The following is a 13,806-nucleotide window of genomic DNA, read 5'->3' on the forward strand; positions in this document are numbered from 1 at the left end:
GGGCTAAGGCAAAAGACTGTCCATGTGAATATGATTAAGGAGTACCATGACCAGAACATTCCAATGATAGCAAGCTGTCGGTTGGCTTCAGAAGATGGTCAAGAGGATGAGGACTCTCTACCTGATCTCGTGGAAGCAGCGAGAGCCCCATCCACTGTGGAACAGGTTCCCCTGGGAGATTACCTGGACTCCTTACAGAAAATCCAGATGCTGGAAGTGCTTCAACAGAGACGGGCTGCTTTCTCATCCCAACCAGGTCGAACCACCGTCACCCAACATCATGTGGACACTCAGGGCATCCGTCCCATACAACTGGCTCCTTACCGGGTACCTGAATCAGTACGAAACACCATGCAGCACGAACTGGAGGAGATGTTACAGCTTGGGGTAATCCAGGCCTCCCATAGCCCTTGGGCCTCCCCTGTGGTGTTAGTACCCAAGAAGGATGGGAGTACTCGATTTTGTGTGGACTATCGGCGACTAAACGACCATACCGTCAGCGATCCTTACCCAATGCCTCGTATTGACGAACTTCTAGACCGACTGGCTGGGTCCCGATATGTCACTACCTTGGATCTCAGTAAGGGATACTGGCAGATCCCTCTAACGGATGAAGGGAGAGAACGGTCCGCTTTTATAACCCCCTTTGGTCTGTATGAATTTCTAAGCATGCCTTTTGGAATGAAAAATGCCCCGGCCACCTTCCAGAGAATGGTGGATCAGATCCTCCGGGGATGTGATGACTTTGCTTGTGCCTACTTGGATGATATCGCCGTCTTCAGCCACACATGGGAGGAACATCTGAATCAAGTAGCCATTATTTTGGACCTGATTCTTGCAGCCGGCCTAACTATTCGACCCGATAAATGCCAATTGGGGATGGGGGAAGTCCAGTACCTAGGACATAGAGTGGGAGGAGGGAAGCTCCGACCTGAGCCTGCCAAAATCCAGGCTATTAGAGACTGGCCTGTACCCCAAACTAAGAAACAAGTTATGGCTTTTCTGGGCACTGCCAGTTATTACCGAAAATTTGTTTCTCATTTCAGTACTGTGGCCAAGCCTCTTACTGACCTGACCAAGAAAACAATGCCCCGGCTGGTGATCTGGACTCCAGCCTGTGATGAGGCTTTTAACCGGCTGAAGGATGCTTTGATCTGCGATCCTGTCCTGGCTGCTCCAGACTACAAGAGGAGATTCATTGTGCAAACGGATGCCTCTGCTTATGGACTGGGAGCTGTCCTCAGCCAGGTGAATGCAGCTGGGGACGAGCACCCCATCGCCTATCTCAGCCGGAAACTGCTGGACCGAGAAGTGGCCTATGCAACTGTTGAGAAGGAATGTCTGGCTGTAGTGTGGGCCCTTAAGAAACTACGGCCGTATCTGTATGGACGGGAATTCACTGTGGTTACTGATCACAATCCCCTCACCTGGCTGAACAGAGTCTCTGGGGACAATGGACGCTTACTGCGATGGAGCCTGGCTCTGCAGCCCTATAACTTTACCATACAATATAGAAGGGGCAGCCAACACCAAAATGCAGATGGACTGTCCAGGCAAGAGGAGCCTTGAGTCCTGTCAGCCATGCCTGCGTGTACTTAACCAGCGACCTGTAGAGGTCCCTAGTACGTACACAAGTTGGGAGGGGAAGGAATTGTCATGATGTATTTTACCTTCTCACTGTATTTGCTGTAATACTATGTCAGGATGTGATGTCACTTTCCTTTGGTTGTACTTACTGAACACTTTGAAATGTCTTGGGATGTAAGTAACCATACCTTCCCCCCATCTCCTGTGTCTCTGGGCCCATAATGCAATTATCTCTTGTCCACACAGCCAGGGAAACTTCTCATTGTTTCGTAAGCAGTGGATAACGCCAACTACACAAACCTGTAGACATCTCGGAGCCAACCTTCTAGAATCTTCTAGTGGGCCCAACCATTGCATAGACCCCTACCCTTGAGGGGCGGGCCCACGAGCTCAAACAATTCACTCCTGTTTCTAAATGCAGTTGGGAGTTGAGTTTTTGAAGAGGAAGGGAGCGAGATCTGAATCTGCGGACAGACCTCGCCGTCCAGTGGATTGTGTGGGATTTCTGGGACACTGAAAAGGACTATTACGTTGTGATCTGGCACTTTGGATTATCGGGAGGTGCCCCCGAATCTGTTTTATTTGGACTTGTCGTGTGCTGTTCCTGTATTCCTGTTAGTAAACCTGTTGGATCATCCTCGGCCTGTTGTCTCTCTTTGCTCTGATGTACACCCCGTCACACCAGGTATTGGTAATTTCGGCAGTGTGGACAGGAGCTAAGTCCTGCTGGAAAATGAAATTTCCATCTCCAAAAAGCTCGTCAGCAGAGGGAAGCATGAAGTGCTGTAAAATTTCCTGGTAGATGGCTGTGCTAAGAAGTCTTGATAAAACACAGTGGACCTACACCAGCAGATGACATGGCTCCCCAAACCATCACTGATTGTGGAAACTTCACACTAGACCTCAAGCAGCTTGGATTGTGACCTCTCCACTCTTCCTCCAGACTCTGGGACCTTAATTTGCAAATTAAATGCAAAATTTACTTTCATCTGAAAACACCTTGGACCACTGATCAACAGTCCAGTTCTTTTTCTCCTTGGCCCAGGTACGACTCTTCTGGCGTCATCTATTGGTCATGAGTGGCTTGACACAAGGAATGCGGTGTGTGTGTGTGTGTGTGTGTGTGTGTGTGTGTGTTTTCTTGAAGCACTGACTCCAGCAGCAGTCCACTCCTTGTGAATCTCCCCCAAATTTTTGAATGGCCTTTTCTTGACAGTCCTATCAAGGCTCCAGTTATCCCGATTGCTTATGCACTTTTTTTCTACTACACTTTTTCCTGCCACTCAACTTTCCATTAATATGCTTGGACACAGAACTCTGAACAGCCAGCTTGTTTAGCAATGACCTTTTGTGGCTTACCCTCCTTGTGGAGTGTGTCAATGACTGCCTTCGCTATAGAAAAGAAAAAATATGGAGATGCACAGCTACTTTATGTACACAATATAAAAACATATCTAGGGGTGCTCAATGCTTGTATGATTAAGAGAGGGGAGAAGAGACAAAGCATGTGTTAATGCAAAATTATATCAAATTTTTATTAGAAACAGCACACATTTAAAACAAAAACAAAAAAAAAAAAAAAGGATGCCTGTGATGTAAATATCGTAGGCCATCAACACCAGTCCCTTAATGCTATTACAATTAGAAGTGCACAATAAATCACACAATAGCACTCCACTTAGTGTGAGTAGATTTAATGATCAGCTGATGTATGATCCCTTTAAGACAGGTATAAAAAAAACCACCCAGAATCGGGCAGTTACAGTTAGGTCCAGAAATATTTGGACAGTGACACAAGTTTTGTTATTTTAGCTGTTTACAAAAACATGTTCAGAAATACAATTATATATATAATATGGGCTGAAAGTGCACACTCCCAGCTGCAATATGAGAGTTTTCACATCCAAATCGGAGAAAGTGTTTAGGAATCATAGCTCTGTAATGCATAGCCTCCTCTTTTTCAAGGGACCAAAAGTAATTGGACAAGGGACTCTAAGGGCTGCAATTAACTCTGAAGGCGTCTCCCTCGTTAACCTGTAATCAATGAAGTAGTTAAAAGGTCTGGGGTTGATTACAGGTGTGTGGTTTTGCATTTGGAAGCTGTTGCTGTGACCAGACAACATGCGGTCTAAGGAACTCTCAATTGAGGTGAAGCAGAACATCCTGAGGCTGAAAAAAAAGAAAAAATCATCAGAGAGATAGCAGACATGCTTGGAGTAGCAAAATCAACAGTCAGTACATTCTGAGAAAACGGAATTGACTGGTGAGCTTGGGAACTCAAAAAGGCCTGGGCGTCCACGGATGACAGTGGTGGATGATCGCCGCATACTTTCTTTGGTGAAGAAGAACCCGTTCACAACATCAACTGAAGTCCAGAACACTCTCAGTGAAGTAGGTGTATCTGTCTCTAAGTCAACAGTAAAGAGAAGACTCCATGAAAGTAAATACAAAGGGTTCACATCTAGATGCAAACCATTCATCAATTCCAAAAATAGACAGGCCAGAGTTAAATTTGCTGAAAAACACCTCATGAAGCCAGCTCAGTTCTGGAAAAGTATTCTATGGACAGATGAGACAAAGATCAACCTGTACCAGAATGATGGGAAGAAAAAAGTTTGGAGAAGAAAGGGAACGGCACATGATCCAAGGCACACCACATCCTCTGTAAACATGGTGGAGGCAACGTGATGGCATGGGCATGCATGGCTTTCAATGGCACTGGGTCACTTGTGTTTATTGATGACATAACAGCAGACAAGAGTAGCCGGATGAATTCTGAAGTGTACCGGGATATACTTTCAGCCCAGATTCAGCCAAATGCCGCAAAGTTGATCGGACGGCGCTTCATAGTACAGATGGACAATGACCCCAAGCATACAGCCAAAGCTACCCAGGAGTTCATGAGTGCAAAAAAGTGGAACCTTCTGCAATGGCCAAGTCAATCACCAGATCTTAACCCAATTGAGCATGCATTTCACTTGCTCAAATCCAGACTTAAGACGGAAAGACCCACAAACAAGCAAGACCTGAAGGCTGCGGCTGTAAAGGCCTGGCAAAGCATTAAGAAGGAGGAAACCCAGCGTTTGGTGATGTCCATGGGTTCCAGACTTAAGGCAGAGATTGCCTCCAAAGGATTTGCAACAAAATATTAATAAAAACATTTTGTTTGGGTTTGGTTTATTTGTCCAATTACTTTTGACCTCCTAAAATGTGGAGTGTTTGTAAAGAAATGTGTACAATTCCTACAATTTCTAACAGATATTTTTGTTCAAACCTTCAAATTAAACGTTACAATCTGCACTTGAATTCTGTTGTAGAGGTTTCATTTCAAATCCAATGTGGTGGCATGCAGAGCCCAACTCGCGAAAATTGTGTCACTGTCCAAATATTTCTGGACCTAACTGTATATGACAATACTTAGATGGATACAAGCAAAAGTCACAATTCACCACCAATATGAACAAGATGTAAAAAGCCCTATTGCAGAAAGTCAAATAACACACGCTAACGTATTGGAACGATGAGGAGAGGATTCACCAGCACAGAAATCCAGGCAAATTGTATCTTTAAAATGAAGATTCTTTATTCATGTGAGATTAAAAAGTCCATGTTCTGGTAATCAAGCCCATGTTAGAAAGGACGCGTTTCGAACATCCAGTTCTTATTCAGTCTCTAATACATCTAGACACAGGACTGTTTAAAAAGAGCTAACCCAAACACGTGGTCAAATGGATAGAGAGAGCATGGTAATTACAAAAAAGTTAACCCCTTGAGGTAAAGCAGTACATATAATCATTTAACACATATATACATATACAACAATGAACAGATTGATACATATATATTGTATATGTGTTAAATGATTATATGTACTGTAAGCGATGTTATGCGCCATGGGCAGCGATTTGCCCGTGACACACAACCGACGGGGGCGTGAACGCTCGCTAGCGATATGGATATCGCAGCGTGTAAAGTGCCCTTAAGGGACCAATTTAAACGCTTAGGAAGCCTTTGCAGGGGTTGTGTGGTAATTTTTCTAATTTTCTGGAGAAAATGACTTGGGTTTTCATTGGCTGTAAGCCATTGTCATAAACATTAACAGAAACAAACACTTGAAATAGATCACTGTGTGTAATGACTATATACTGTAATATATGCATTTCCTTATTGTATTGAATTTCTGAGATATATTAACTATTTGATGAGATTCTAATTTATTGAGATCCACTTGTACTTGCACCTGAGAGATGAGACCGGAATCGTTCTTGTCTGTGTGCAGTGTAAGTGACATCAAAGCAGCAAGACAACCTGAGAGGGGAAACCATGCAGAATAGCAGCCTTATAAAGGCCACAAATAGTTACTCCTCATGTACACAAGACCGCAGATTCTGGAAAGTCATCTGAAATGACATCTAAATGAAACAGTACACATCAGCATGGATAGCACTGGTCTGAGCACGCAGTTCTTCGACATCGGGAGCCAACCCCCGAGGAAGTCACTACAGTGGAGCTACGTTCCCATGAGGAGCTTCTGATGTCGCAGAATTTGTGCCCCTTTCATGTAAATTATATTACTTCCGTGTTTTTCATTGCATTGGTGTGCGCATTCTACATGCCTTTCCATCATGCTTTTTGTCTCATGTTGGAATATTAGGTTTTGATCCTTCCTGATATTTGGCTTTAGCAAAACTTTGATATACTTATGTGCAGATTTCATTTCTCCCCAGTGGAAACACACTAATAACGTATTTTATATCTTATGCAAGTCTATGGGTAAAATCTGCACAGAGAACTCAGCACCTGCAAGACAAATTTACTTGCTCCCGATTTCAAACATGCACCGCAGGTCACTTTACACAGTATAATAAAAAAAAAAAAAAAAAAATAATAAAGTCCCCTTTAATTCATTATTGGTGGTAAAATTTCAATCTGACATCCAATGAGGAATTAAAGGGGACATTGGTTGTCATCCCTGGTGACCATTAACCCTTTCCACCTCGTCAGGATTTAGTGGAGTTTAATAGTGGGGCTACTCCAGTTATGCCCTGTGCATAGAACTGCCAAGACATTGTGGAAACCGGAAAATAATACAACTACAATGTTAGTGCAGAAGGTAATAAATGATACAATTTTGTTCACGTTGCACTCTTTCTTCCTCAATATTACCTTTAGGCCGAGCGCAAGTGTCCAGTAATCGTCCATTAGAATGGAAAAAGCAGCGATCTGTTGGCCGAAGAGTTCTGCAGAAAGAAGTTTTGCAGTTTTTAAATTGGCTTTCAGCCAGATCTGTTTATTGCTGTTTAACATTGAAGTCAATGGAAAACGGATTTGTTAACGGATTGCTATTTATCCTCCATTTGCAACTGATCCAGTAAGCAAAAAATAGATCCTGTACAAATGGATGAAAAACGAGTGGCTAATTAATGGACCCGTTTTCCATAGACTAAAATGATAAACTCGGATCCAGCTGAAATCAGTTATTTAAAAAACAGACAAAAGCATCCTGTCTGCACAACGTCACCAACGGACAGTGCCTGATCTAACAGAGGATTACTGGACATGTGAACACAGCCCTATTATGTTGCCCTATCAGAGCATAAGGCCTAAGCCACACGGCGAGAAAATCGGTGCGAGTGGAGTGCGATAAAACATCGCATTCCCCTCGGACCAATTCTAGCCTGTGTGTCAGCACACATGAGCGATTATTTTCTCAGCCCTAATCGGACCGAGAAAACAATCACAGCATGCTGCGATTGTAATGCGAGACTCTTTCTCTCGCACCCATTCAAGTGAATGGGGCGAGAGAAAAATCGCACTGCACTCGCGGTACATCGGTGTACCGCTAGTGCAGTGCGAGAATGGCTATAGCCGGCTACGCAGGAGAGAGGGAGAGAAATCCCTCCCTCCCCTCCAGAGAGCCGGCCCGCCCCCCGCAGCTGAGGTCCGCTCGCACGAACGGACCTCAGTTGCAAGGATACATGCATGACACTCGGCTCTGCTGTACTGCCAGCACGAGCCGAGTCTCATGCAAGGGGATCGCAGTAGTCCCCGTGTGGCCCCAGCCTAAAGCAGTGACTGGAGTTGGCATCAGTGGTCGGTCACTCGTGCGTTTCAGCGCTTTCACACTGCATTCTACATCTGGGTGTCCGCCTCCAGTAGGCGTATAATGCCAAAAATGGTGCACAACAGAACACTGACTCCATCTGCACCATTAGGCTATGTGCCCACGTAGCGTATCTTCATGCAGTTACGCTGCGTATTGCACTGCAGCGTAACTGCATGCGTCCTGCGTCCCCAGCACAATCTATGAAGATTGTGCCTAATCCATGCCCACGTGGCGTATTAGAACGCAGCGCTTCAGCTACTGCCGAAGCACTGCGTTCTAAGAAGCGACATGTCACTTCTTTCATGCGCTTTGGATGCAGCCCCCGCTCTGTCTATGGGAGGGGCTGCATCCAGAGCGCATGGAATCGGCTTTTCATTACAGACTGTTTCTGCAGCGATTTGAAGCGCACGTGTGCTGTTCAAATCGCTGCAGAAATTGCGTCAATGGCGCAGCCCCTCCAGGCGGCGTCAATGGCGCAGCCCCTCCAGGCGGCGTCAATGGCGCAGCCCCTCCAGGCGGCGTCAATGGCGCAGCCCCTCCAGGAGGCGTCAATGGCGCAGCCCCTCCAGGAGGAGTCAATGGCGCAGCCCCTCCAGGAGGCGTCAATGGCGCAGCCCCTCCAGGAGGCGTCAATGGCGCAGCCCCTCCAGGAGGCGTCAATGGCGCAGCCCCTCCAGGAGGCGTCAATGGCGCAGCCCCTCCAGGCGGCGTCAATGGCGCAGCCCCTCCAGGCGGCGTCAATGGCGCAGCCCCTCCAGGCGGCGTCAATGGCGCAGCCCCTCCAGGCGGCGTCAATGGCGCAGCCCCTCCAGGAGGCGTCAATGGCGCAGCCCCTCCAGGAGGCGTCAATGGCGCAGCCCCTCCAGGAGGCGTCAATGGCGCAGCCCCTCCAGGAGGCGTCAATGGCGCAGCCCCTCCAGGAGGCGTCAATGGCGCAGCCCCTCCAGGAGGCGTCAATGGCGCAGCCCCTCCAGGAGGCGTCAATGGCGCAGCCCCTCCAGGAGGCGTCAATGGCGCAGCCCCTCCAGGAGGCGTCAATGGCGCAGCCCCTCCAGGAGGCGTCAATGGCGCAGCCCCTCCAGGCGGCGTCAATGGCGCAGCCCCTCCAGGCGGCGTCAATGGCGCAGCCCCTCCAGGAGGCGTCAATGGCGCAGCCCCTCCAGGAGGCGTCAATGGCGCAGCCCCTCCAGGAGGCGTCAATGGCGCAGCCCCTCCAGGAGGCGTCAATGGCGCAGCCCCTCCAGGAGGCGTCAATGGCGCAGCCCCTCCAGGCGGCAGCCGGCATTGTGCTCAGCCCTGGAGCCCGCTCCTGCACATGCCGCCGATGTACCGTGTGACCGGGGAGCCCGTAGCGGTATAATCCTCGCTGCAGCTGACGGCCATTCCATGAGCAGAGCAGCACAGGACGTCGCAGCCGCCGATCATCATGATGATGAGGAGGATGATGATGATGATACTCACCGGGTGCTGGCGGCGCCGCTCACCCACGTCCTGACACTTCGCCGCCGCCTCTGCTGAGTCTGCTCCAGCCTTTACCTCTTCCTTCCGGGTGTGACCTCGCCGTGCCGTTGTTGCCTCCGCCGCCCCCTTCCACCAACCAGCGGTGCGTGAGAGGACGCGCACAGACAAACACCAAGGCGGAGAATGCAGGAAGGCGGTGGTGCAATTTTGGGACTATTTTGTGAATTTAAATAAAGTTTTCGCAGAAAAAAAATCAATTAAAAAAAATCGGAAAAAGCTTTCGGAAGTGCGCAAGAGCGTCTCCAGCCAGTGATTGATGATGGCCGCCGAGCTCAGCCACGCCCCCTCTCTACTGATTGCTGCGTGCAGGCATCTTTCATTTCAGAGCTGTGGCGGACATGTTTAATGAGGGCCCTTCCCTTACGCTTTCATTATGGTATAACAAAGAATTCTGCTAAGCGCGCTCCACGCCAGCGCCGGCACATTATACTAAACGTTATACAGTCGACTTCCCACAGCGTCCACTAGAGCGCGGTAATAGCTCTACGCTAAAATGGCGCCAGTAGTAATGAGGGGCGGGGCTTGCTGAGCGTCATCGCTGGTGTGTGGAAGCGGTGAAGAGCTGTGCTCGTGACGTCACGACATTCCTGGCGTCGTCTCCCCAGCTCCTCCAGGCTTTCTTTTTACGTCATTTCGTGAGCACGTGATTGGCTGCAGCCGCCTTCCTCCTCCGAGTCCTCCCGCATGTGGAGGGTTCTCGACCCAGTCCTGAGTCACCTGTGAGCGGACGGAGTAGTGTCACTCCGCGCCCATGTCGTGTGCTACGGCCGCGGCTTCATTGTGTGCATTATTCATCCGTGCATAAAGGACACACCTACAGCATGGGTGAACCCCGGCCTCAGGAGGCTCTCCGGCCTGCCTAGGACCATTTACTGGCAACTATGGAGTCAATTAAGTAAATAATAAATGTATGTATATATTCTCACACACCCGCATTTTTTTTTCATGTACTTATGTCTGCTCGTGTATCTTCTAAGTCGGGTGGGTAATTAAGCTTCCTGAGGGGCCACATGAGAGGCCGCATTGTTGTGGAGGGATGAAGCAATAGGCCGAAAATAATATGAAGATTAACATTCATTAGAATTATCATTTATATTGGAATATTATCATTCAACATTGAGCAGTAGTAATTCTGCTGACATCCTTCTATACACCGCCTGACATCCTATATGCAATACATCCCCCCACATAGCCCCTCTATATAATGTATGAGCCCACACATGGCCCCTATATACAGTGTTTGCCCTCACATAGCCCCTCTATATACAGTTTGAGCCAAAACATAGCCCCTATATAGTGTGAGACCCCAAATAGCCCCTCTACATACAGTGTGAGCCCTCACATGGCTCCTCTATATACAGCATGAGCCCCCACATGGCTCCTCTATATACAGTGTGAGCTCCCACGTAGCCCCTGTATATTCATTATGAGCCCTCGCATAGCCCCTGTATATACATGAGCCCCTACATAGCCCCTCTATATAAACTGTGAGCCGACACATGGGCCCTATTTATACAGTGTGAGCCCCCACATAGCCCTTGTACATACAGTATGAACCCCCTTATAGGCCCTCTATGTGCAGTATGAGCCCTCACATAGTCCCTCTGTATAAAAAGTGTGAGCCCCCCACACAACCCCTCTATATACAGTGTGAGCCTACACAAAGCCTCTCTATATACAGGTGTGGCGCCCTTGAGGCTTCAGTCGCCACAGGGTACTGCACCTCACCAGAGGTGCAATATTCATCCTGGCTAAGGAGGAGCTCATTGCCAGTAAAACCACAATCCACCACAACACACAGATGCCCTCTCAATGGGACTGGGCTAGGGTAGAGACTTGGAGGATGGCCATCACTAATGTAGTGGACCTTCTGCTGACTAGTTCAGGAACACGGGGGGAGGAGTTTGACACAGGGAAGCAAGGCAACACACACACAGACAGTCTTGGACAGACCAGGAACCAAGTGAGACGTAGGAGAACACGGTCGCTGAGGGGAGAGCTGCACCATAGCTCCCTCAGGACTGAGCGCAGACTACAGGATGCGGAGCCCTAGGCTGGTGGAAGCTTCATGTCCCGCCAGCAGAATCCGCAGAGTGGAAGATTTCAAGACTTCTGATCCACCTCAAGTGCCTGGGACACAGCAGCATATAGAGCCAGGAGTCGTGACAACAGAGCGGCACCAGTAATGGCCTCACGCTGCCTGCTATACGGGACAGAAATGGGGTTCGTTCAAGGACCTGGGTCCCCACATGGCTTCATGTCGCAGGGCCTCACAAAACACAGCGCAAGAAGGAAGGTGTTACGGGGGACTGTCTGATAATAACCTAAATGAGTATCAGACAGTCAGGGTCCACCGTGCAAAGACTCTGCTGCAGACTATGGCAGAGTGCAATACCTCTGTTAACTCACAGAAGGATATAATAAGAAAGTAAAGCAATTCCTCCCTTACTTGGAGGGTGTGTGGAATGATCTCTGTTAATAATCACAGAGACAAAGGCAATGTGTGCGAAATGGCACCTACCTAGGTCCGCTCTTCTAGTGGTGCAAAAGAGACGAACAGCAGCGTAAGCCGCACAAAGCTCCTACCTGCGTTCGCTCCACTAGTGTGCGAGGACACGAACCACTAGATATGGCACCTGCCTAGGTCCGCTCTTCTAGTGGTGCAAAAGAGACGAACAGCAGCGTAAGCCGCACAAAGCTCCTACCTCTGTTCGCTCCCCTAGTGTGCGAGGATACGAACAACTGCCAGACGCAGTATAAGGAACATTACCCTAGCGGCAACGTCCACCTACGAGTCGAACCACAAGGCCCAGCCAGACCATGTGCCTCAGGCACCTGCCTATGTCCGCTCCCCTAAGAGGTAAGGATACAGACAGCAGCCGAAGCTGTAAGGTATAAGAACGCTACCCTGCCGGTAGCGCTCACCTAGCATAGACAGAGGAATTCCTAGAGGAACGCGCACAGAGCGTCTACTCTTATGCATGAACCAAGAGGACTGAGCGCCATGCGGCATGTGTCAGGGTCTTATATAGACTCTGTGCCTCATCCAAGATGGAGGACACCAGAGCCAATCCGCTGCCAGAACGACAGGAGTGACGTCATGCTGGCCTATCACCGAGCAAGGCATCACAAGCACATGACCAGCGACCAATCGGCATAGAAGGTGTCAGAGACATGTGACCTCGTGTCAGCGATGATGTCACCCGCACATGTGCAATGGCTCCAATATAGGACTTAGTCTCCGGCGCTCGCACATGTGCAGTAGCAAGAAATCTGGACTTAGTCTCCAGCGCTCGCACATGTGCAGTAGCAAGAAATCTGGACTTAGTCTCCAGCGCTCGCACATGTGCAGTAGCAAGAAATCTGGACTTAGTCTCCAGCGCTCGCACATGTGCAATAGCAAGAAATCTGGACATAGTCTCCAGTGCTCGCAGCAACCGTAACAGAAGGACTCACAGATCAAACATCGGTTCTAACTATCCGGGATCGGCTGGGGCCTATCACAGCGGAGTTTGGCATCCCAAGGGCAGCGTCATTTCAGTGAGTAAAGAACTTAAACTGCAACCCTGTGTCGTCCAATCCTTCCCGTGCTCCACGCTCCTTTACTGGACTTCTACTCCCAACATCCCTGGGGCCGTGAGCTCTGTCTGTGGAGAGCTGTACCAACCTAGCTGCACTACCTTCTGCCCTCAGAGGAAACCTCTTGCAGTGGCGGCTTCTATCTTAGCCGCAAACTACAAGTGGCGTCAGGAAGACAAACTTAAAACACTACTCCCTATAAATAACCCCTCAATCTTTATTGACACTTAACCAGGCCTGGCCATTGTGACATCCCCAACTCCATACATTGGCCTGGTGACGAGTCATCCCCCAGACCCCATTGGCCCATCACAGGAATAACAAAAATCCATCAACAATGTTTCGGAAAGGCATTTTATTTAAAAGTCCATTTATTTCAAAACTCGGTAAAATAGAACAAGAGACATTTCGAACTTGATACAAATGATCTTAAGGGTGCTTTATATGCTGCGACATCGCTAACGATATATCATCGAGGTCACGGTGTTTGTGACACACATCCGGCATCGTTAGCGACATCGCAGCGTGTGACAGCTAGGAGCGACGATCAACAATTGCAAAAACGTCAAAAATCGTTGCTCGTTGACACGTCGCTCCTTTTCATAATATCGTTGGTGGTGCATGCCGCTGGTTGTTCGTTGTTCCTGCGGCATCACACATCGCTGTGTGTGACACCGCAGGAATGACGAACATCTCCTTACCTGCGTCCACCGACAATGAGGAAATGAGGAAGGAAGGAGGTGGGCGGGATATTCCGCCCGCTCATCTCCACCCCTCCACTTGTATTGGATGGCTGCCGTGTGACGTCGCTGTGACGCCGCACGAACCGCCCCCTTAGAAAGGAGGGGGTTCGCCGGCCACAGCGACGTCGCAGGGAAGGTAAGTCCATGTAACAGGTGTAAGCGATGTGCGCCACGGCCAGCGATTTTCCCGTGGCACAACCGACGGGGGCGGGTATGCTCGCTAGCGATAGCGATATCGCAGCATGTAAAGTGCCCTTTAGTCATAGTTTG

The 13,806-nt window shown here is 48.9% G+C and overlaps 2 protein-coding genes across 3 annotated transcripts in view; one reads left to right on the plus strand and one right to left on the minus strand.

Annotated features, from left to right (window-relative positions):
• Positions 1 to 9,538, minus strand: part of KBTBD2 (kelch repeat and BTB domain containing 2) — a 56,076-nt gene extending 46,538 nt beyond the window's left edge. Inside the window, exon 1 of one of the 2 annotated variants that reach the window (XM_075315093.1) lies at positions 9,155 to 9,538. The gene's annotated coding sequence lies outside the window, so the exon portion shown is untranslated. Of the gene's footprint in view, positions 1 to 9,023; positions 9,091 to 9,154 lie in introns of those variants that run through there. The other variant, XM_075315094.1, reaches the window with a different exon arrangement.
• The window catches only part of LOC142243933 (uncharacterized), a 140,920-nt gene that overhangs the window by 56,875 nt on the left and 70,239 nt on the right, over positions 1 to 13,806 (plus strand). The window lies entirely within an intron of this gene.

Source organism: Anomaloglossus baeobatrachus, chromosome 6 (assembly GCF_048569485.1).
Source record: "Anomaloglossus baeobatrachus isolate aAnoBae1 chromosome 6, aAnoBae1.hap1, whole genome shotgun sequence".
Taxonomy (NCBI): domain Eukaryota; kingdom Metazoa; phylum Chordata; class Amphibia; order Anura; family Aromobatidae; genus Anomaloglossus; species Anomaloglossus baeobatrachus.